The 22,299-nt window shown below is 50.0% G+C and overlaps 1 pseudogene across 1 annotated transcript in view; it reads left to right on the top strand.

Annotated features, from left to right (window-relative positions):
* The window catches only part of LOC306947641 (ras GTPase-activating-like protein IQGAP1), a 40,592-nt pseudogene that overhangs the window by 5,378 nt on the left and 12,915 nt on the right, over positions 1 to 22,299 (top strand). The window contains exons 4-7 of the transcript in view: positions 464 to 627; positions 3,434 to 3,524; positions 4,669 to 4,836; positions 5,235 to 5,377. The product of the transcript in view is annotated as a ras GTPase-activating-like protein IQGAP1 (transcript). The remainder of the gene's footprint in view (positions 1 to 463; positions 628 to 3,433; positions 3,525 to 4,668; positions 4,837 to 5,234; positions 5,378 to 22,299) is intronic.

Raw genomic sequence — 22,299 nt, 5'->3', positions numbered from 1 at the left:
CAGTCAATCCTGGTATTTCAGAAGTGAAGGCACTGTATTTTTGAATGGCGTTCTGTGCAAAGCTATAGCTTGGTGTGAAGAGCTTTATTCTGAAGGATTCTTGAAAACTTGTGACTTACTAGCCCTGGCCATTGAGGTTTTGATAATTCTCTTCTAGTGGATTTGAGCTACGTGTTGAAGAACTCAGTTCTGTCCATTCATGTGGTCTCCCCGAGGGATTTTTTTTTCTGCTTTTTCCTTTATTTATTACTATGTCCAAAAATGTGTGGCTTCCTTAAGGTGGAGAAGTGGTCTTGCTTTCTTTGCTAGTAGAAAATGATTGCTACTAAAATGTTGCTATTCTCCGTGGGTATTTGGTTTAGCACCAATAGCACTTTTCTTCCAAAGCACAGTTTCCTGATGATGGTAAAGGATTGGACAAGGATTGGATCTTGTATTTGTTCTTCTATCCCTTTCTCTCTAGGAGTTTTGGCTGTTGGGCTTATCAGCGAGGCGCTGGATGAAGGAGACACCAGAAAAACTCTGCAAGCCTTACAGGTTCCTGCAGCAAAACTGGAGGGTGTAACCCCAAAGGTAGGTCAGCATTATCAGGGCACACTGCTTGGGGCTAAGAGAGAGAAAGCACAGGTGGGTGTAGTTGAAAGTACCTCTCCAGAAGCCTTTGCATCTGTGTACTGAGGGCATTCCTGATGTTGGGAAAAAAGCTGGGAAACAGATGTGGAAATGAAAGGGTGAACGCTGCATGCTATCAGCTGATGTCACCTGGCCAGTTTGGATCTGTCTGTATGAAGGCAAGAGAGATGCAGGCATAACACGTGAATCTTTGTGAACTACAGAGATGGGCTTAAAGATATGAACTGCTTGAGATGGATTGCTCTAGCTAATCGTACGTCCAGAGTGGCACACGTACCTTCTTTTTGGAGATATAAGGAGATGTGTTCAGTTTCATTTGTTTTTATAAGAAGGCAGTGTTTATCCTAATAGTTGTGAATTTCCAAATGCAAGTCTCGTTCAGTCTCCGTTTTTCAGTGCTATTTGTTAAATGTATCCATAGGTGTAGTTACATAAAGCACAAATGAAGTTTGAGAAGTAGGCAAAAAAACTTGTTAGGTGATGAATTTGTTCAGAAGGAGGGGAAAATGGAAAACAAAATATATGCTTCTAGCAAGATGTGTATGAATGCCTGTCACTCACTAGGTGACACTGCAGATGCTATGCATTTTTTGCATGGTGGTTGTCTGTTGTGGTAGCCCAGGACTTCTCCTGACTTAGATGGAGTTGCCTCTTGGTGTAACTGGTCTGTATGTACAGGTGAAAATGGAGAGAGGAAGAATGATCTCACCTTACTGCTTTAGGAAGGAAGATGAAATGCTGTATGGGTGGTGTTTGGTTGCCCTGCCTCGGGCAGGGGGTTGGAGATTCGTGATCCTTGAGGTCCCTTCCAACCCTGTGATTCTGTGGTGTACATGCTACTGATTTTTTTTTTTTTTTTTTAACAGATGAGTGGGATGCTATTTTATTTCCTTATGCTTACACAGAAGTAGCAGATGTGCTTCCTTTCAGTTGCCTAAGTGTGTTTAATTTCTTTTTGTAATATCTTTTCAGTTGTGGAGCTCATTGTTCTAATTCCAGCAGGGATTTTAGCATAGAGACTGGGATGATGCTGTGTTCAACACTGGTGTTTTTTTGTATGTTTGTTTGCTTTGTTTTTTTTGACTAAGTGTAAACCTTCACGATGGCAGTGTCCGAAAACTGCGCTGGTGATGAAGATCACTGAGCAGCTTCCTCAGTGGCCCTGAAAGGGTTCATGTTCCTCAGGAACCCATTTTGGGTATGTAAGGAAATGTCAGTTTTCAGTCCTGCCACAGAACTCTTCATGCTGGAATACAGTGGCTCTTTGTGCAGGGTGATTATTAATCCGTGTCAGAAGTCAATGTTTCCTGTGTCCTGTTTGCACATCAGGAGTTGTTGGAGGGATGGCAATTGCTTCTTAAGATCTCCTTCCATAGTAACCCCGTAGGAAGTAACAGTGGGGGTGGAGGAGCTGTGCTTGGCAGCTGCTGGACTATTGTTCATTACGTGTATTTTGGGGTTTGCTAAACACTTGTCTCTTGGAAAATTTCTGCGTGTAACGTTATTTAATGAGTTTCTTCAGCCAAAACATAAGATACGGTGTGATCAGTACTCCACAGCAAACGGTCTGTTAAAAGAGAGACTTGAGAGATGCTTTTGCTGTTGTACGTTTGTATTTACCCCCAGTACATACAGTGCTTTTTGATTTGCTGGTACAGCAATCTGCAACCCTTTGTGGACGGGACAAGAGCAGCCTGCTGTTGTGTTAGTTAGCCATCAGTTTTTGGTTGCTGCTCCTGTATGTGCATTTCCACTTCCTAAAGTTTCCCTGAACAAGTCCTTGCAGCCTGGTACTGGGAAAGGACTCTTGTTAGTCTATGTTTGTGTCCACCTCAGCGGAACAAAGCTTTTCAGGAAAAGTCCTAGGAGTGCTGGTAGGCAGACACCCAGGTGGCTGTGAGTCGGCAGTGTGCTCGTGCTGCCTGGAAGGCTTCAGTAGAGAGGTGATCCTTCCACTTGGCATTGGTGAGGCTGCTCCTGTACTGTGTCCAGTTCTGCCCTGCCCCCCCAGACAGGAGACAGGAATGTTCTGGAGATAGGCCAGCGTAGGGCCACTGAAGTGCCTGAGGGACTGGAACACCTCTCCAGAGAGGAAAGCTGAGGGTGAGGAGACTCTTGAGTCTAGAGATGAGAGGGCTTGGGGGGAATCTGTTCAGTGTATGTGAAAGCTGGAAGTGAGGATGCAGTTGAGGACAAGAGGCATGGAGTACAAACTGGGGTTCAAGAGATGCCATCTAAACGTCAGGCAGCACTTTACAGTGGAGGTAACTGAGCAGTAGGGGAGGTCGAGCAGAGAGGGACTGGAGTCTTTTCTGTGGAGTTGTTCAGAAGCCATCTGGATCTGGTCTGTCCTGGATAACGTGCTCTCGGTGTCCGTGCTGGAGCAAGGGGATTGTCCCAGATGAGCTCAGAGGTCCCTTTCCATCTTAAATTGTTCTGTGATTTTCTTTTTGGGGCTCCTTGGAAAGGCACGTCCTGTTGGCAAATACAGCTTTAGGACTGACCAGTGCAGATTGCTTGGCGTTGGGATGTCCTGATGTTTGTTGGAGTGATACCACTGATGGAACTTGTTGGTGGGAGTTCCTTGTCCTGAGAAGAGTTTTGGCCTGGTAATGCTGTAGTTGCTTCTGCTGATAACAAATGTCCATTATGGCCTTGTGTTGAAATTGATTAGAAAGATACTGGCGTGCTTCCTGTATCCCTTGAGATTGCAATTGCTCAGAGGTGGTGGTTTTGTTTTGCACAACCAGTGACACTCTTCCTCATGCTGCGAATGCTTTCCTCATCATATTCTCTTCAGGACACTCAGGATGAAACAGCTGTGCTTTGGCTCGATGAAACTCAGGACGGGATTCAGAAGGCTAACAGGGACACTGAAGAGTCACAGAGATGTAAGCATTGTGGCAAATACCGCGGTTCAATGCCACTGTCAACCCAATATTCGTCACCAAATGGAAGAATGCGAGCAAGAAATGTACACATGCAAAGGAAATTAGAATACAAGTGTTTGCTTCAGGTAGGTGTAGAAGTTTTTTCTTTCAACAATGAATGTCACAGCCTTTCAATTTCAATTCTTTACATCTTTTTGGAAGCATATGTCGTTGTTCCAGTTGTGCTTGTGACTGTGTTACATCCTAGGCAGAGATACCTATTGAATCTCTGTCAAAGTGTTTGACATTAGCAGATAACTGTGTCTGTCTGTGGTTGGGTAGTCAAGCGTGGGGATGTTCATGTGCGCAGTTCTGGTGCATCTTAGCTTTCATTTGTGTTGTACTGTTGCCTTAATTCTATGAAGTATTTCTCAAAGTACTTTTTTTTTTTTTTTTGCACTAAGTGCAGATAAAAACACAAATCAGTGCAGTTGGCAGGTGGACTGTGCCAAAGAACATTTGGTCAAAAGCAGGATTAAAGTATGCTTCTTTGAGCCAGAATAAGATCTTCAGATACCCTTCTACCTCTCTGTGTGTGAACAGAGATTTGCTCAGCGCTGAAAATGACTGTATCTCGTGTTTACTGCGTCGGTGAGATACCTGTGGTTGATTTTGTACTGTGTTTGCAACAGAGTTCTGGAGTAGCCCTGGGTTAGCTCTTTCCTCATCTTTTTCTTGTTGATAACCTGTTCTGTGTTCAGGTTGCTATTCTTGCTAGGAACGGTGCAGTCACTGGAAAGGTGCTTTTTGAGTCAGCTGTCTGCTGTACCAGGGCTCTGCAAGAAGAAGCTGCCTTGACTGCAGCTGTTGTCAGAGTACAGCTGAGTGAATGGATAAAAGGTTGTAGAGAAATACTGTCGATAAGTCAGCACCGTAGTAGGACTAAGAGCACACAAAAAAGCGCTGTCAGACACTGTGCCATACACAGATGCACACTGTACTGAAAAGCTTGTTGTACACCAAGTTGTCTTTTTTTAACCCGTATTTTTATGCATAAATACAGGAAGGTATTTGTGTCCGCTCGCACAGTGCCTTGCTCTCTTGTTTGTTGTGAGTCACTGAGCTCCTGACTGCCCAGGTAACCTGCCTCCTCCTGTTGTTGAAGTTTCCTTAGGAATTCTGGCCGTGAATGAAGCAGTCGATCACGGAGATACCAGCCCTACCCTGAGTGCCTTGCGCTCACCAGATGTGGGGCTGTGCGGAGTCGCTCCAGAGTGTGCAGAGACATAGCAGCGAGAGTTGGCAGAAGTGGAAAGGAGAACAATGGCAACAGGTGAACCCCAAATAGCTAACTGCTAGTGCAGTAAATTCAAGATGATTGCCTGTAGGATGGAAAGCAGAGGGGGAGAAATGTGAGGAGAAGTCTTGCGTTCTGGGTATCTTGTTAGAATCTCATGTTACAGGGAATTGAGGCTGCCTTGTAAGCTGAAGTCTTTGTTAAAGGAAAGAAGAAAAAGGTAGGAAGGAAATGAAAAAGTCAGCAGTGAAATATTCCCCACTTGTAGAATATATTGTGCTTAGGTAGTTGTTGCGGTGGTTCATTGGAATCTGAGGCATTCCTTCTATTGCTTGGAGGAAGGACCCTCTCCATGCGTTTCCTTCTTGTAGTATTTGTATGTGAGGAAGATAGAGACGTGTTTGCTTTCAACATAGCACCATTTCTGCTTTTAGGAGGCAGTGGCAGTGAACGGGTGAAACACTGGGTGAGAGGAGGCTGTCATCATTATCATAACCTGAGGACCAGAGAGGGAGGATGGGATGAGCCGACTGAATTTGTGCAGCATGACACACAGCTGTCATGGGAGGAGATGCAGGTAAAGTACGTGCTCTTTTTCTCTGCAGTTGAAGTTGCCCCTGTTTCAGGCCTTATTGCAACTTTAAGAAGTAATGTTTCACCACAGTAGTGATGTTAGCAAGCTTTGTATCTTATTTCCGCGTTCATTGTCTACTTTGCACGTCAGCACCTGCTGCTGTAGGAGCCCGTTTTGCAGGGGGTTGGACTCAGTGATCCCTGGAGGTCCCTTCCGAGCCCAGTTCTGTGATTCTGTGATTTTTCTCTTTGCTTCTTGCAGCAGTATGGTGCTTGGTGTTTCAGAAGAGAGAAAAGCACGGCGGGCATCAGCTGGATTTCTGTGGCTGGTAAAGCTGTGCCCCTGAGAACTGGGCTGACTGCTGCCCCTGGAAATGTGTGCAAAGTCTGCAGAGGCAGAGGAATGACTTTTCTCTCAAAAGTTGAGCTTGTCTAAGGTAGGTCACTGCTAGGAGAGCTTCTGCTTTAAAGCATCAAGTTGTATAAGTAAGGTAATTTAAAAAGCAAGCTTGCTAGTTCTTTTTTACCTAAGTGATTTTTTAGCATGGGAAGGTTGGAGAGGCTTTTTGCTAACAGGAGATGGAGGGAGGAAAAGCAAGTGAAAGGCACACTGTGCACAGCCAGCACACAGCACCTGCACCATTGCCCTGCACAAAGGAGGAGCAGCTCAGCAAGCTTGGCCTGGGCCATGGAAGGGAGCGTGCAAACGTCTGGAGCAGCCCCAGATGGGCTGGTTCTGCAGGTTGTTGTCTGCTGCTGTTTTCTCTCATCCTGTTGTGCTCGGGGGTGGATTTGTTCATGTTCAGAGCTAGCAGGAAGCTTGCACAGCCCTTTGTTTCAGCTGTCCCAAGGCTTTGGTCCCTGGCTGCTGGGATGGGGCGTTTGAGGAGTGATGCCTGTGCTGTTGTCCAGCCAAGCTTTGGGGATGAGTCTCGTTACCGGGGCATGTCTGTCAGGGCTGAGGGTGGGGGACCGGGCCAGTGGCGCTTTGCTCTCAGTCTCGGTGTTTGTCTTTGCTCAGGAGGGCAGGTGGTGAACCTCACGAGCCAAAGCCTGCAGATGGGGTTTGCGGAGAAAGAGGTCCTGCAGGCCTTGTGTGGCAGCCACGGAGCTGGAGCGAGGCTGCGTCAGTGTAAAAGCCCAGCAATGCACGGAGGTGTGAAGGTGAGCTGTGGGCTCCAGTAACACAGGAGAGGATGTGCATGTTGGGGGCTTGGATGCTGCTGTGTGTTTGCAGTGACTGTGGGGTAGTTAGCACTGCTGGGTCAGCTTGAGTGCATGGAACAAGTGTGACGTGTCTTCCAGTTGCACGCTGTGTTCCTCCTGTTGCGTTGAGCTCTTGAGCTCCAGCCCTAAGTGAGGATGCAAGCGCTACCGCAGAAGGGATGGTTGAGATTGGAAGTGCAGTGCAAAGGGCTGGAGCCAGCAGGAGCAGGGATGTGATCATCCCCCTGTACTCAGCTCTGGTGAGTCCTCACCTTGAGTGCTGTGTTCAGTTCTGGGTCCCTGACTACAAGAAGGACACTGAATCCCCGACATATTGCCAGAGAAGAGCAGTGAAGCTGTGAGGGGTGTAGAGCACCAGTCTCATGGGGAGCAGCTGGCTGAGAGAACTGGGGTTATTTAGCCTGGAGAAGAGGAGGCTCAGGGCAGACCTTATCCCTCTCTACAATGAGCTGAAGAGAGATTATGTCGAGGTGGGGGTCGTCCTCTTCTCCCGTGTAAGTAGTGATAGGACTGGGGGGAACGGAAGTTGCACGGGGGGAGATTGAGGCTGGATGTTAAGAAACCCTTCTCCACAGGAGTGCCCAGGGAGGTGATGGAGTTACTGTCCCTGCAGGTGTTCAGAAACGTTAGATGTGGCAGTGAGGGATGTGGCTTAGTGGGGAATATTGGTGGTAGGTGGACGGTTGGACTGGATGATCTTGGAGATCTTTTGCAAGCTTGCTAATTCTATGATTCTGTGAAAGGCATCTGCTGGGCGTGTGCTTTGGTGGGTGAGCATCAGGCTGCTGGACAGCAGGCAGCTGTTGTCTGTGCAGACAGCCACATCCATGGGGAGTGGAGGCTTTTTCACCTTAGCCTTGTCTTTCATGTCTCACGTGCAGTAAGTGCTGTTGTTACACACAGCATCTTGGGGGCAACCTTGATTTCTGCAGCCCCGAGCTTTGTGGCACGAGAGCTCTCCGCCATGCTTCTCCCTGTGATGTGTGACCGTATGGAAGGCCTCGCAGAAGCCTGGGTAGGTGATGGCAGTCGCTCCTCCTTTCCCCAGCGATGCTGGAAATAGCGTGGAACGGGACGGGGGGACATCCCAGCTGTGGGTTCCTCTCAGCAGGTCTGAGCGGCTGTTCTGATCCTCGTGTTTGAACTTGAGGGAATCTGATGCTAAGTAGAGAAATGAGGGGCTTGTTAATGAAGAAAAAAAGACTGTGTTGCATCTTGTGGTGCAGGATGTTCTCCGAACTGCTGCTAACAGTGCCCAGGATGCTCCCTTTTTGATGGGGAGAGGTTTAGCAGGGATTTCTTAAATGAAAATAGTTTGTTGTGTAATTTCCTTTTCATCGACCTTTCATGCTACTTCTTGATAAGTTATCTTTGGACTATGAATCAATATTTATTATTGAAGAGAATTGAAGAGAATACGTGCGCACCCTGCGCCTTCATCTGCACCAAGAATGTTCTAAACATCTTTGCACTGTTTCTTTTTGGCCCTGAGACGAAGCTGTGTGGAATATAGGCTTGGATGCTTTTTCAGTCAGGTGCAGGACACGTAACGCTCATCTGAGTTGTCATGCTGACAAGAACAACGGAGTAGTAAATTTTTCAGGGTTGCGTGCTTTACTTTACTTTTTTTTTTTTTCTTTTTTTTTTTTTTCCCTCCAGTCATAACCCTGGAGCCACAGAAGCGTTACCCAGACAGAAGGAGCCTTTGTCACCTGGCCTTCCTACCAATGACACAGGCAGTGGAAGTCAGCATCCCAAGCATCCATGAAAGCCCTGCACAGGACTGGTGAGAGTTACCCTGGTGCCGTCCTTTGGCAATCTCAGGTCTCTCTGTAAGCTCCCAAGCTGTGTCGTAACTCCTCCCGTGGTGCTGACTCAACTCTCCCAGTCTTTTGTGGGGGAGAGCTGGAGTTGAACTCCTTCCTGCTTCCTGCCTCTGTCCTCCCTGCTTTGCCCACGGCCCACTGAGCCTCCATCCTTGTTAGGTATCTTGAATTACTGAGTTGCTTAAGGATTGGGTGGACCAATTAAATTCTTAGCGATGTCTCTAGATCCACGTGTGCACAAAAGCACACTCTGATGCAGTCAGTGTAATGATGAACACACACCTTGTTTCCTTTAGCCCGTATTTTTAGTTCAGGAGAACAGATTTCTGGAATGATGTTCAGCTTAGCACCAGAATCCCCTTGCCGCCCCCCATTGCAGTCACTCACGAGGGCTTGAGATCCACAGGGAGGAAGTATTGCCGATAATTACAATCCGTGGTTTTGAAACTGATTTAATCTATGGTGTATGATATGAATACTCCTGGTGAATGATGTGGCAAGGCATCCCAGCAATTTTCAACAGGAATACTTCAAGGCAGCTTTTCAAGGTTTCTTTGAGAACTCTCCAAGTCTCCAGGAATTTTAAGCGCCAAGGTTTCTTAGCCTTCCGAATGGCAGTGTTTCTATCGAAGCTGGCAGCCTTTAAACCCAAACCGAAGCTTGCTCATCTCAGTGGAGGTGCCTTAGCTATATTCTAACGCTGCGTGGAAAATGAGTTCCACGTTCACGAGTCCTTTCTGACTCGCTACGTGTTTGATTGCATAGGAAGAAAAGCTTGATGTCTATGCCAAGGGAGACGTACACCGCACTTGCGCTGCCTGGACGATTTGGAAACTGGAAATTCTGGGGTGTGCTGAAGCATGCCCTCTCAGGTCAGTCTAAGCATACATAGAGTAGACCTGTCTAACCAAACAGGTAATAGACAGTTAAACCCATTCTGTTGGGAAATACTCTCTGCTTCTAAGTACCTTTAGAACGTGAGTTTCTTCAATTAATTACTCAACTCATTTGCTTTTCCTGAATGATCACAGAATCACAGAATTGTAGGGGTTGGAAGGGACCTCCATAGATCATCGAGTCCAACCCCCCTGCCAAAGCAGGTTCCCTACACCAGGTCGCACAGGTAGGCATCCAGGCAGGTCTTGAACATCTCCAGAGAAGGAGACTCCACCACCTCCCTGGGCAGCCTGCTCCAGTGCTCCGTCACCCTCACTGTAAAGAAGTTCTTGCGCATGTTTGTGCGGAACTTCCTATGCTGCAGTTTCCAGCCGTTTCCCCTTGTCCTGTCTCCACTCACCACTGAAAACAGTCTGGCCTCGCCATTCTGCCCCCCCCACACCTTAGATATTTATAGACCTGGATCAGGTCCCCTCTCAGTCTTCTCAAGGCTGAACAGACCCAGTTCACTCAGCCTTTCCTCATAGGAGAGATGCTCCAGGCCCATCACCATCTTCGTGGCCCTCCGCTGGACTCTTTCCAAGAGATCCTTGTCTTTTTTGTACTGGGGAGCCCAGAACTGGACGCAGTGCTCCAGATGAGGCCTCACCAGGGCAGAGCAGAGGGGGAGGATCACCTCCCTCGACCTGCTGGCCACGCTCTTTGCAATGCACCCCAGGATGCCATTGGCCCTCTTGGCCACAAGGGCACACTGCTGGCTCATGGCCAACCTGTCATCCACCAGGACACCCAGGTCCCTTTCCGCAGAGCTCCCCTCCAGCAGGTCATCCCCCAGCCTGTACTGGTGCATGGAATTATTCCTCCCCAGATGCAAGACTCTACACTTGCTTTTGTTAAACCTCATCCGTTTTTTTCCTGCCCAGCTCTCCAGCCTATCCAGGTCTGGCTGAATGGCAACACAGCCTTCAGGCGTGTCAGCCAATCCTCCCAACTTCGTATCATCAGCAAACTTGCTGAGGGTGGCCATTATCCCCTCATCAAGGTCACTGATGAAGATGTTGAACAAGACCGGACCCAGCACAGACCCCTGAGGAACACCGCTAGTTACAGGCAAATGATCCTAAGTTCTTTTCTCGGGCTACATCTGCACTCTGCTCAGTCCAAGGAGAATCCCTGCCTGCAGATGCAATGACACAGCATGGCTCACAACCTCGTTTTTCATTGCTTACTCTTACGGTAGCTGCCATCCATGTCCGCCCTGCGTATTCTTAGAGCTCTTCTGGAGTCCATGGGGCAGACTTACGGTTGAACTAAAGGGAATTTTTTCATATTGCTCTAGCTCCAGATGATTATCCCTAGTATCATTATATTTAAAAAAAAAAAAAAAAAGGCGTTTTGAAGTAGTGTGATATATATTCTGTGCCTCAGAATGTGGCACGTGTGGCATGAGAGAGTTTTGAGGCCACGAAGACTGCCCAGACAGCATGAGAAGTGTAAGAGCAGAGAGCTATAGGTGATGCAGCGCTATTCGTGCCACCCGCAGGAAGCGGGAGCTGGAACAAAATATGGCCAGAAGAGTGATCAGATTGCGTTTGGTAAGGAACTATTTCATTAGTTCTAGAACTTTGGCAAAATGTATATTCAGGATGATGATCAGCATGCCAGGTGGTGGGACCATGCCGAAAGAGAAATGGTCTGAAAACGTCGGTGCAATTTGAAATATATCCCCTTCCACAAAGCCCTCAGATGCATGCTGCAACTGCATCCAAAGCGTTCCCTGACTTGAGCCAACAGAGTGAGCCGCAGGTGTGCTCTCCTGCTTTTCAAGAGAGGCAGAGTCCTTCCAGCTCTATCTGTGTCCTGAAAAGCTGCCTTAAAAGCTTCATGTCCTTGCTGCGGGCATCTAGATGGCCGTGGAAGTCGTAGTACCGACAGAATCAGATGCGGCGTTATAAACGTGCGGAAGCATTTTCCCCGTCCTGCCTGGATGTTGTCACCCACAGACAAAGTGTTGTTCTCATATTCAGCAAGTGAAAGGAAGCTGGCACTTGTAGTGAGCCAAGGATTGGGTCAGTGGCCCAGCTGCTGTGTCCAGTCCACGGCTGAGGTCTCCAGGCAATAGGTGACAGGAAGTGAGCAGACTCTTACGCTCCTCTTTGGGAAGGCAGTAGTGCAAGCGTGGCAAGTTTATGAAACTGCCGGAGCCGTCTTGGTTGTGGAGTTTGTCCTCTTAGTCTGGGTAGAGAGATGCATCTTTGCACTGCCTGGCGATAGTGCTGCGCGCCGGGAAGAGAAACAGCTGTTATTAGACTTGCAGTTTTTTGTTAAGCGCTCGTGATAAGGACCGAGTGCATTTCCTGCAGCTTTCTCTGCCGATGTGCTCCTCAGCCTGAAATCCTCCTTGCAGCCCTCAGCTCCTCACCGTGGCCTGTGCTCTCTGTTTCAGACTGAGAACAACGGGAAGCCCCTGCTGGTCTGTGAGGAGTCATCTCTTAATATTCCAGCTATTGGTGCTGCCCATGTTCTCAAGAGATACGTTGCCCAGGCACCGGATGAACTCTCCTTGGAGGTAAGCAGTTAAGGGCGTTCCTAGTTGTCGTGTACAGAAGAGTATAAGGTGTGAACGCATCAGGAATATTCTCAGACACCTTCAGAGTGTTTGGTGAGGTGAAGCCCAGAAGATTCAGTTCCAGATTAGACTTGCAGTGGGTTGGACGCAGGGAGGAGTTCAGCCATCTCCAAACTATGGCTCTATTTGGCATTGGAATCTTCTGATCAAAGAGCTACTGCCCAGTGTTGTAGCCTGGTCTCTGAGCAATGGCAGACCAGTGTATGGAGTGTGCAGATCTGTTCAGGATCTGTTCCGCTGACTTATGCCTGCGGTTTAATTGGAGCTCTCCCTTTGGCCAAGAGCCTGCTGCTTTTGAGAACCATTTCATACCGAACAGCTGAATTCTGTATGTTGTGTATTGTAGTGACTCTTCTACCTCCACGTTCAGTTGTACAACCGCAAATGCCTGAAGAGCTGCACTGGTGCAATGGCTCTCAAGCTTGACGATATTGGGCAGTGCAGAAGAATGCAGTCATTTGAGCTGCGCTTTCCTCCCAGCCGTGCTGAAGCTGGGATTGACGTTGCAATCTCTTGCAGGTGGGAGACCTCGTGTGCGTCATCGATATGCCACCTCAGGAGCTGAGCCCCCGCTGGAGAGGCAAGCACGGCTTTCAGGTAGGCACAAGCTTCAGACGTGAGAGCGCAACTTCGGTCGAGGCAGGAATCTCAGCTTAGAGCTGCCCTGCCTGCACAGCATGGCTCCACATGGAAAATGGTTTCCCTGTGTTGGTGTCAGGGGACTTTGCCTTTTGCTGTGGGCTTAGGCCAGAGCTGAAAGTTGGTCTTTGTAGCAAACTGTCTCCTCCATTAACTTAGAAAGAAGAGCCCTCACAACATGCATCAGGTCACGGCCACTGAACCGCACCTTTGGAAATGCAGCAGCTAGGACACGTGTTTCAGTGTCTCTGAGCACTTGTGCTTGCACCCATGCAGAAGGTGAAGTCAGTGTCTTTCAGGAAGTCGCTGCCTGTCAGCTGAGATGAGGCAGGGTAACAGAGCCTCTGCGTGCTTGCTGCTGCTGCTGGCTGCCGAACGCTGGGTAGCTCAGAGCTGGGGATGGCAGCTGCATCTCAGTCAGCAAGCAGAAAGTTCATAGGCTGTGCTAACTCAGATCTAGCTGCATCAATCTATCATAATCTATAGCTTCTGTATGAAGTCTTTCCCTTCGGGCACGCTTGAGATTTAGGGGCGCATAGCATACTTGTCCTTTCCCTGCTCCATATGCAGTTACATGGATAATTGGCTGCCGGTTTTGAATAATTATTAATTTTAAGCAGGCCATTTTTTGTTTGATTGTCTTACGGAGCACCCGGCAGGCACGTTATGAGGAAAATGTGATGTTTGAACAGTTCAGGCCTGAGAAACGCTGCCTTCAGTATCGCACCTCTCTTCTTCTTCTTGTTACAGGTTGGATTTTTCCCCAGTGAGTGTGTGGAGCTCATTAACGGAAAAGTCCCGGAGAGTCTCATCAATTCAGTGCCAAAGCCAGGTACGATGATCCATTTGATGGTGCAGGGAAGCAAAATGGAGTCTTTTTTGGGTGTGTTCCGTGGTTAATACCTCCCTTATCCTTCCCACCTTATCCTCTGTGCTGATGATCCTTCATGCATAGCACGGGGCGTATGGCTGGTGTTTTGTAGGCAGCTAGAATGAGGGAAGGCAAAGGCAGTTCTCCTGCAAGTCAGTACGAGGCTGAGAACAGCCAGCGTCCCTGGTTCCCTGGGGAAATCCTAAAATCCTTGTAGAATAGCTTGGGAATGGAAGGGAGCTCAAGGATCATCAAGCTCCAAGCCCCCTGCCTCAAGCTGGGCTGCCAACCAAGCTCCACATTTAATGTGGGACTGGACCAGGCTGCCCAGGGCCCCATCCAGTCTGGCCTTGGACTCCTCCAGGGTTGGGGAAAATCCATTTTTGTACGCACTTGCTCATCATGTTCTTCCCGTTTTGAGGTGCTCTGTAGAATGTGTTGTGCTCGGCCTCGTCCAACGGAGCCAAGCCTAAAATGAACTGGTTTCTTCCTTTTGTTGTGCAGTGCCAAAGAAGCGCGGCAAGCTCCTCACCTTCCTTCGTTCCGTGGTGAAGGCCCGCCCAAAGCAACCGAAAGAGCGGGAGGTGGAGAAGGAAAGGGTGTTTGGCCGTGACCTGGGAGAGCATCTTCTCCACTCTGGTCGTGATGGTAAGGGACAGCCCATTCCTGAGAGCTTCCCTGTTTGGGAACCTAAAGATGAAAGGGAGATGGTATGTAGCAAGGGGCAGGTTGATACCAGTGGAGAAACGGGGAATGGGAGTTGACAACTGAAAGATCAACTGAGTAGGTGATGGCTGCAAGGTAAATGCTCCCAAGGGACAAGCACATTTGTATTTGCTTAAAGCAAAGCCTGTAAGCCAATCCCATGGTAGCCTGAAAAGAAAGGAAGCCTTTTGGCCAAAGAGAGTGTCCTGTATCAGTTTCCCGCTCCTTCCGGGCGTGAGATTTTCCCCCTCCATTCCCATGGGAGCTGTGATGGGACTTGCAATGTCTGCGGCTTCCCCGGAATTACTTTCTCCAGGCTGATTCCTAGGTCCTGGCATTTCTGGAATGCAAAGAACGCATCTCTGTCCAGTTTCCTCAGCAGCTCCTGCAGAGGTGTCTCTGACAGCTGTCCCCTTCAAGGAAGAGCTAAGCAGTAGCCTGGCTGGGCTTAGTGGATGGGATGTGACGGGAGCGCAGCCTGAGCCAGGACTTGAAGAAGGAGCTCCAGTAACCGCCGGCACGTGTTCTTTAGTCCCCCAGGTCCTCCAGAGCTGCGCCGAGTTCATCGAGCAGCACGGCGTGGTGCAGGGGATATACCGCCTGTCCGGCGTCGCGTCCAGAGTCCAGAGACTGCGGTAAGAGTGCTGCGACTGACAGACACAGCTGCCAGCAGGGGCACATGCCCTGTTGTGGGCGTTCAGAGGCCTGCGGGCAATGCCTTAGCACAAAGAAAAGGTCTCCTTTGGGAACATCCCATCCAGCACGGCTGACGTGGTGCTGGTGGCCGAGTGTTTGTGTTCTGCTGTACATCAGGAAGCCCTTCCAACTCTTGATTGCATTGGGTGTGGCTTTTGACTTGCTTTCCTCTTTCTCAACCATTTTCGTGTCCTTCTCTGCAGCCAGGAATTTGAGTCTGAGCAGGTTCCTGAGCTGACCGTCCGCGACGTTCACAGCGCGAGCTCCCTCTGCAAAATGTACTTCAGGGAGCTCCCGAACCCCCTGCTGACCGACCAGCTGTACGACAAGTTCTCGGTAAGCACAAGGCAACGCCGTTCCTTTACCTCTTCCCTGGGCCTCTTGGGAGATGGCTGCAGCAGTGCCCCAGCTCCGAGGCCCTTCTTCTGTTATCCCCATGGGGTTTACTCGCATGTCTTTGCCACATCCTGCATGGTGCTGATGCCACTTCTGGTGGCCCCAGGAGGTGGTTCTTTCCATATTCACAATGCTTGCGAGAATTCCTGTGTTGTTTGTTTGTTTGTTTGTTTGTTTGTTGCTATTCCCCAGCTATTTCTGGAACGGGAAGGGGATTAATAGCCAAGTGTACTTGGAGATGAATGCCCCCTGCGAGGAGCTGAGCTGCCCAACCAGGCTGTAAACCAGCCCTGTGCTTGGACTCCTTGGCCGTGGTGGCACCAGCTGCGTGCCGCTATGTTCCCCAGATGCCTCTGGGGAGGCCTAAAGTCTTTCTCAGTGCTGACCAGCAGCGTGCTGTCCCCTTGGTTCCCAACCCTGCGGCAGGTATCTCGCCTGATTTGTGTCTCAATCCCTTTCTGCCCTTTTCCAGGATGCTGTTGGTGCCACTACGGAGGAGGAGCGGCTGGTCAGAATGCGGGACGCCATCCAGCAGCTGCCCGCTCCTCACTACAGGTCAGTGCTGCCCTCAGCCCGCTGAGCTCAGCCCTGCTGCACTTCAGAGGGCAAAGTGCAATTCCAGGCTTTGTCTCACACGAGCAACGGGATGCCTGGGTGTGCTGAAACACTGCATGGGGTTAATTGATGGGGTCAGTTCCTGGGTACGGGGGCACGCTTGGTGCAGCTGATGGCTGTGGCTGTGCTGTGCTGGTGCTGGGTGCTGCAGCGTGGCACTTGATCAAGTTGGATCTACTTCATCTTCAGTGACAGTAGCAGTAATAACAACTAGTGTGAATTGAGGTTTGCTTTGTGAGTCGCAGCACGGGATGCTGGCTGGTGCTGAACATTTGCCGCTCTTGTTTCCCAGGACCCTGGCGTATCTGATGAGACACTTGGCCTGTTTGTCTGCGAACAGCTCTGTCACCAACATGCACGCTAAGAACTTAGCCATTGTGTGGGCTCCAAACCTCCTAAGGTAAACTTCTTTTTCCGTTTCAACAGAACGCTTACATCTGTTCTCCAGTAAGATAAAGCAGTCCTCCCTTCTTCTGCACCACATGTGCTCTTCTCCTGTAAAATGTGCAGTGAGTGGCTGACAGCAGAGCAGGAGCCTGGACTGTTCTCCAACCCCACGTGGGCACAATTTCTAGATGAGCATTGCTGCTCTCTTGTTTAGATGGGGCTGGTGTGTCCTTGATCAGCCAGGAGAACTTCTTCAGTGGCATCACTGACTGCCCACTGCGGAAGTCTCCGGAGCTCAGTTAGACAGCTTAGGGCTGCAACAGTTCAGACCCGGGGAAGCGATGTTGGCTGACTGACTTCTAAAACCTGCCTTTTCTACAGATCACAGCAGAGCAAGTCTGCCTGTGCCAGCGGGAGAGCTGCCTGCACGGAACTGCAGACGCAGTCAGCCGTGGTGGAATTCATCATCGACCACACAGACGTCCTCTTCTGCTCCACATCTGGACCTGACATCGCAGATGGAGCAGGTGAGTGTCTTCCTCCATTAGCTTTATCTTGATCAGACACCTGGATCAAATGCAGGCCTTCTCCAAGTCCTTTGAAATACACTTTTCCTGTCGAGGGGACAGCAGACTTCTGCGCTTAGGTTAGAATCTGGCACCCTGTTGCTGGATGCTGAGAATGTGCAAGCCCAAACGTGACAAGAAGAAAACCGTCACTGTCATTATGATGTTTTGCAAGCAGGTGAAGCTTGATTAACGTGTGGCAGCAAAGCTTTCTGAGTTCACCGTACCTGCTTTCTAGGGTTTTTGTTTGCCTGTTTCGATACAGGGAGCTGCTCTTAATTATGACTGCGTCCTTTGCCACAGACACACCTCTGAGCACATGGTTGTTTTGAGCTGCTCTTCTTGCAGCGGCTCGGAGAAGCAAATCTGAGAGAAACACAGCAGCTCCCCCGGACCTGTGATGGCCGTAGTGCTGCCGCTTTCTGATCCTGGCTCTCACCTGTGGTTTTCCCTTACAGGGCACAGTTCTCTCTCAGGGCCCCAGTCTGTGCAGGCGTCTTCTCCTGCCACAGAGCTGCTCAGCCTGGAGGAGGCGCAGGCGCGGAGGCGAGGCCACAGCAGCTCTCCTGTGGTTGTGACACAGAGCAGGGACATAGAGGTGGAAGAAGGCCCCACAGCTGTACGGGGGAAATTCCACACAGTCATCGACTTTCCACCTGAAAGGTAAAGAGGACTTCCTTTTCCAGTACCTTATCATCATTGTTTGGGTGGGTTTTTGTGGTTTCTTTTTGTGGTGGTTTTTTTTTTTTTTTTGCCCCCATTGTTTCTAGTGCCAAAGCTTGCTGAAAGTCAGTTAAACTGATGGTGCCTGAAGTGTTGCAGTGAATCTGCACTCCCTTTGCACTGTGAGACTGAACTCACATTCAGTTGCCCGCCGGGCTGAGTTTAGCCACACAAGGCTGGCATTCCCTCCTTGCTGGGCAGGCAGTCACGAGCTGCATAAAGCCATGCTGACGTCTATCCCAGCCTGTGCTGGCTGTACCTGGAAACACTGGGGTTTTCCGGACTTCAGGGCCACGTGCCTGAATCCAATTCCAGTTGTCCTCGAAGCAGAGCTGTTGGTCAGACCTGCTGGCACGAGAAACTAGACATGGCAGTGAGATGGGGCCGATGAGCTGTCAGTGTCAGAGTCAGAGATGCTTCTGAAGTTCCACGCACGACTCACACCATTCCCTGTTTTCTCTCTCCAGACCAAGTCCACCCAGCAGGATGAAGGAATCACCAGCTGGCTGTTGGTGTTCCTGCTTCAGCCTGGGAAAACCATCCTCTGTGGCCAAATGCCAACCGCAGCGCCGTCCCAGGGAGCCCTCAGAGACAGACGTTGTAGTGCTGGCAGGTAAGGGTGCAAATCCAGCTTTCAACACCCTGCTTCTCAGCAGCATAGAATTCTTGCTGTCAGTGGGCTTGTATCTCCTTCTAGCGTTCCAGCCCATACCTGACACCTTCAGTTCTCCCCCAATCAAGAACCACTTTTGTAATTCAGCTTGTGAGAGTTTGACACCAAGCCCTGTTCATTCTTTTATAGGTGATTCGAGCTCTTGTCAACCGAGCAGAGCTGGAGCAAGTAGCGATGCTGGGCTGTGTGCTTCCATGAATGGAGAGCTCGCAGGAAGCACAAATGGCTGCGGTTCAGCTGACAGCGTGCCGCATAACAACAGTGGCGCACACAAGGAGCTCATCCAAGTTCAAGCCCTCATTTCTCCCAGCTCTGCTGAAGATGCTGACCTGAGCCTGCCAGACACCACAGGCACCAGCCTGGACTGTGACCCGGTGCCTGTGCAGTGCAGCCCAGCCCAAGCAGAGCCCGAGTGCCCCGACAGCAGCACCTCCATACAGGAGCAGGTCAGCACCAGCGAGGAGAAGCAGAGCCTCTTGGAGGGGGGCTTAGAATCGGGCCTCCAGTCCCAGGCACCGGGCAGCAGCACTGAGAGCTCTGAGCCCCTCTCTCCGTGAGCTTTCCACCCAAGAGAGGACGATTGCCATCTTTACCTGGACCTCTCACGCCCTCCTGTCTTTTCCTTTAATAATAAAAGCACACTTGTGCTCACTCAACGCCTTGACTGCCTGAGGAGTTTTCATTCCCGGGGACTGGGATGAATGCAACACACAGCAAAGCACCTCAGCTTGCAACGCTGAGGCTGTGGGGTGCATGAAGCAGAGCTCCAGGTTTGTTCCCGTTGTGTCTGGCTTCGGGATGTCTGCAGCTCCCATTTGGTACAGTAGCAAACCATCTCTAGCATCCTGGATGCTGCTCGTGATAACCCCAAGCTTCCTGGCGGTGGCTTTGTGATGCCTTTCAGGGCTTTTGGATGCACTGTGATGCCTTGGCTGCTCCCTAACACCTCTCTCCTCCGGCCGCGTCCGTTCCTGGCTCCCAACCTCCGAGCTGCCTGCGCAGATCACCTGCAGCCTTGTCCTCATCACACTGCAGAAGGACGAGCTCATCCTGGCCCGGCCTCTCATTGGTCCGGGGCAGCGCTGTCCCGCCCCTGCCTGCCTCTCATTGGTCCGCGGCAGCGCTGTCCCGCCCCTGCCTGCCTCTCATTGGTCAGGGGCAGCTCTGTCCCGCCCCTGCCTGCCTCTCGTTGGTCCGCGGCAGCGCTGTCCCGCCCCTGCCTGCCTCTCGTTGGTTCGCTGCAGCGCCGCTTCCCCCCCGGGCGTTCGTTGGTCCGCGGCAGCGCCGCCGGCTGCCATTGGCTGAGGCGCCGTGCGCGGGAGCGAACGTTGGGAGCTGGCAGTTGGAGGCGCGGCTCTCCTCGCAGAGCGCCGCTGCAGCCGCTTGTGCTACCTCGTAGGAGACCGCGGCGGCAGCCGGAGCTGTCCGGGCGGCACCGAGAGGGAAGCCGCGGCAGGTCGGGTGCGAGTGCTGAGGACAGCTGTGCCGGAGGGAGGTGTGTTGGAGAGCGGTGCCGGGACGGGGAGAGGGGCTGTGGGGTCTCTAGGAAGCTGCGGGGAGGCGACGGGTGGGGAGAGGTAAGGGGTGGGGGGGGAGATATATAGCGAGATGTGAGGCTGTAGGCGGCTGTGAGGTGATGTAGGGGTTATGGGGAGCTGCTGGGGGGAGAGGCAGATACGGGGCTCTGAGGGTGGTGTATAGGGAGGTAGGGGGCTGTGGTGGGCCATAGGGTCATATGGGACTATTGGGGGCTGTTGGGAGCTGTAGGGAGGAAGGAATATGAAGCTGTAGTGCATTGTGGGGGGACTGTAGGTGTGGATATGTAGATTTCTATAAAAAATGAAGCCCCTGTTTTGGGCTGCATTGCAAAAGGGGTGACCAGCAGGGAGAGAGAGGTGATTGTCCTCATCGACTGAGCTCCTTTGAGGCCTCATCTGCAGCGCTGCATCCAGGCCTGGGGCCCGCAGCACAGGAAGGGCGTGGAGCTGTGGGAGCGGGTGCAGAGGAGGCACTGAGATGTCAGAGGGCTGGAGCAGCTCTGCTGTGAGGAGAGGTTGAGGGCAGTGGGCTTGTTCAGCCTGGAGAAGAGTAGGCTGCGGGAGACTTCATTGCAGCCTTGCAGTACTTGAGGGGAGTGTATAAGCAGGAAGGGGAACGGCTGTTCACGAGGGTGGATGGTGATAGGACAAGGGGGAATGGTCTTAAAGTGAGACAGGGGACGTTTAGGTTGATATTAGGAGGAAGTTTTTTGCACAATGGGTGGTGCCACACAAGAACAGGTTGCCCAGGCATCAGTGATTTACAGGCTGGTTCGGCCCTGTTCTGTGACTGACGGGGTGGAGGGATCCGCGGATCCGTGCTTCTGGAAAAGGGAAACAGGGAGAATGATTTCAAAATAATTGAAAACAGCCTTTACAGAAAGCAGGTGGCACCTATCGACTGGTACAAGATCCAAGAGAAATGAATGAAATGGTTCTCAAGTGACACCCCCTGCTTCCTAAGCCCTGTAATTTAATGAGTCCAATCCCACACGGACACAAATGGTTCAGTGTAACAGACCTCAAAGATGCTTTCGGGACCTGCATTTTAGACTCAGAGAGCCGAGATCTTTTTGCCGTTGTACGAGAGGATCCAAAAATGTGACAAAAATAGCAAGATAGGTGGATTGCTTTACCCCAAGGGTTCATAGAGTCACCTAATTTATTTTATTATATTCTATGTGTTATATTATTATAGATATTATATATTGTGTTATTATGTGTTATTTTATATACGTTATATATTTTATATTTTATTTTTGTTTTAACTAATGAAGTGCTGGAGAAAGTTTTGGGAAAGTTTCAGGTTGAAGAGTTGGTAAAGCTGTGACAGTATGTAGATGATTTGCTGGTTTGTGGAAAAGAGGAGTCTAAAGTAAAGGAGACTGCAAGTGAAATTGTGAAGTCGTTACTTGTACTGTGTGTCTTCAGTGCATTATTTTCTGAAAGGGTGCACCCAAGCAGAGATGTAAGGGATCGTGTGCCTTCAGACCCTAGAAAAATGTGTCCAGTTTCAGCAAAGTAGGTCTTGGGCACTGTGGTGGATGCATATGTCCGTAATGGGTGTAACATGCTGTGACTTGGTTGCATTACTGTGACTAATTGAAGTGGCTTAAGGAAAGGCTGTTTTCTTCTGTTTGTTTATTCCTTTGCTGAGCTATTTGCACTGAATGAGCTGATGTTGTTGTTGCTGTGGGGTGTCATCAGAAGGATGGGAAAGCGCAGTGTTTGTGTTCCCATGAGGTTATAGCAGGGCTATGTCAGACTATCGTGGATGTTCTTTAAGTAGTTTGAGGCTCCTGGAACATGGAAAATAATCATGACAGCTGGCTCTGTCTTCTGTCAAGCTCTTAAAAATACTGCTTGAGATAACAGCAGGTGAGATGAAATGCTGAGCAGCATGGGGCTTGTGTCTGCCTTCAATAATTCTTTTCCTAGGCAGTTTGTGTTAAATTTTGTTCCATGGACTGTGTCAGAAATCTGGATTGCTCCGTGAGGTGTTAAAACTAGCTTACCTGTTGACTACTGACATAAGGCTTAGTTGATTTGAGCTATGGAACTTTCAGCTTTTTTTTTTTAATGGCTGTTTCTAGGTATCAGATAGCAAATAAAACATAGATCACAGTGGCTGGATTTGTTTTAATCAGGTGCTTCTGACACCATGCAAAACTCTCTTCTGGAGAAAGTTCCAGAAGCTTTCAGTGTTTAATTCTGGCTGCACAATAGCAATTAGTTCAATTTAGAACACATGAAAAGCAAGCTGGTAGGGATCTGGTTCCAGGTGGTTTAAATTACAAGAGGGAGATGGTGCAGGTGTAGTAAGTAGGAGGTTACCTTCAAAGTGCCTTCCTGGTTCTCCGTGCTGCTTGATGTTTATTTACCCATTTGTGCTGTGTTCAAGTGCAAGCACTGTAGGGTGCAGAGAACACTGTAGAATGCCTGGTGCTGCCACGACCAGTCATAGATACTGGAAGGAAAAGTTGTTATGAACTACCGATGGGAAACATGGACAGTTTTGAGGCTTCATCTTGGCAGAAG

The sequence above is a fragment of the Tetrao urogallus genome, assembly GCF_951394365.1.
Source record: "Tetrao urogallus genome assembly, chromosome: 6".
NCBI classification, from domain to species: Eukaryota; Metazoa; Chordata; class Aves; order Galliformes; family Phasianidae; genus Tetrao; species Tetrao urogallus.
The sequence above is the reverse complement of the archived record's forward strand: the minus strand, read 5'-3'. Positions and strand labels throughout refer to the sequence as shown.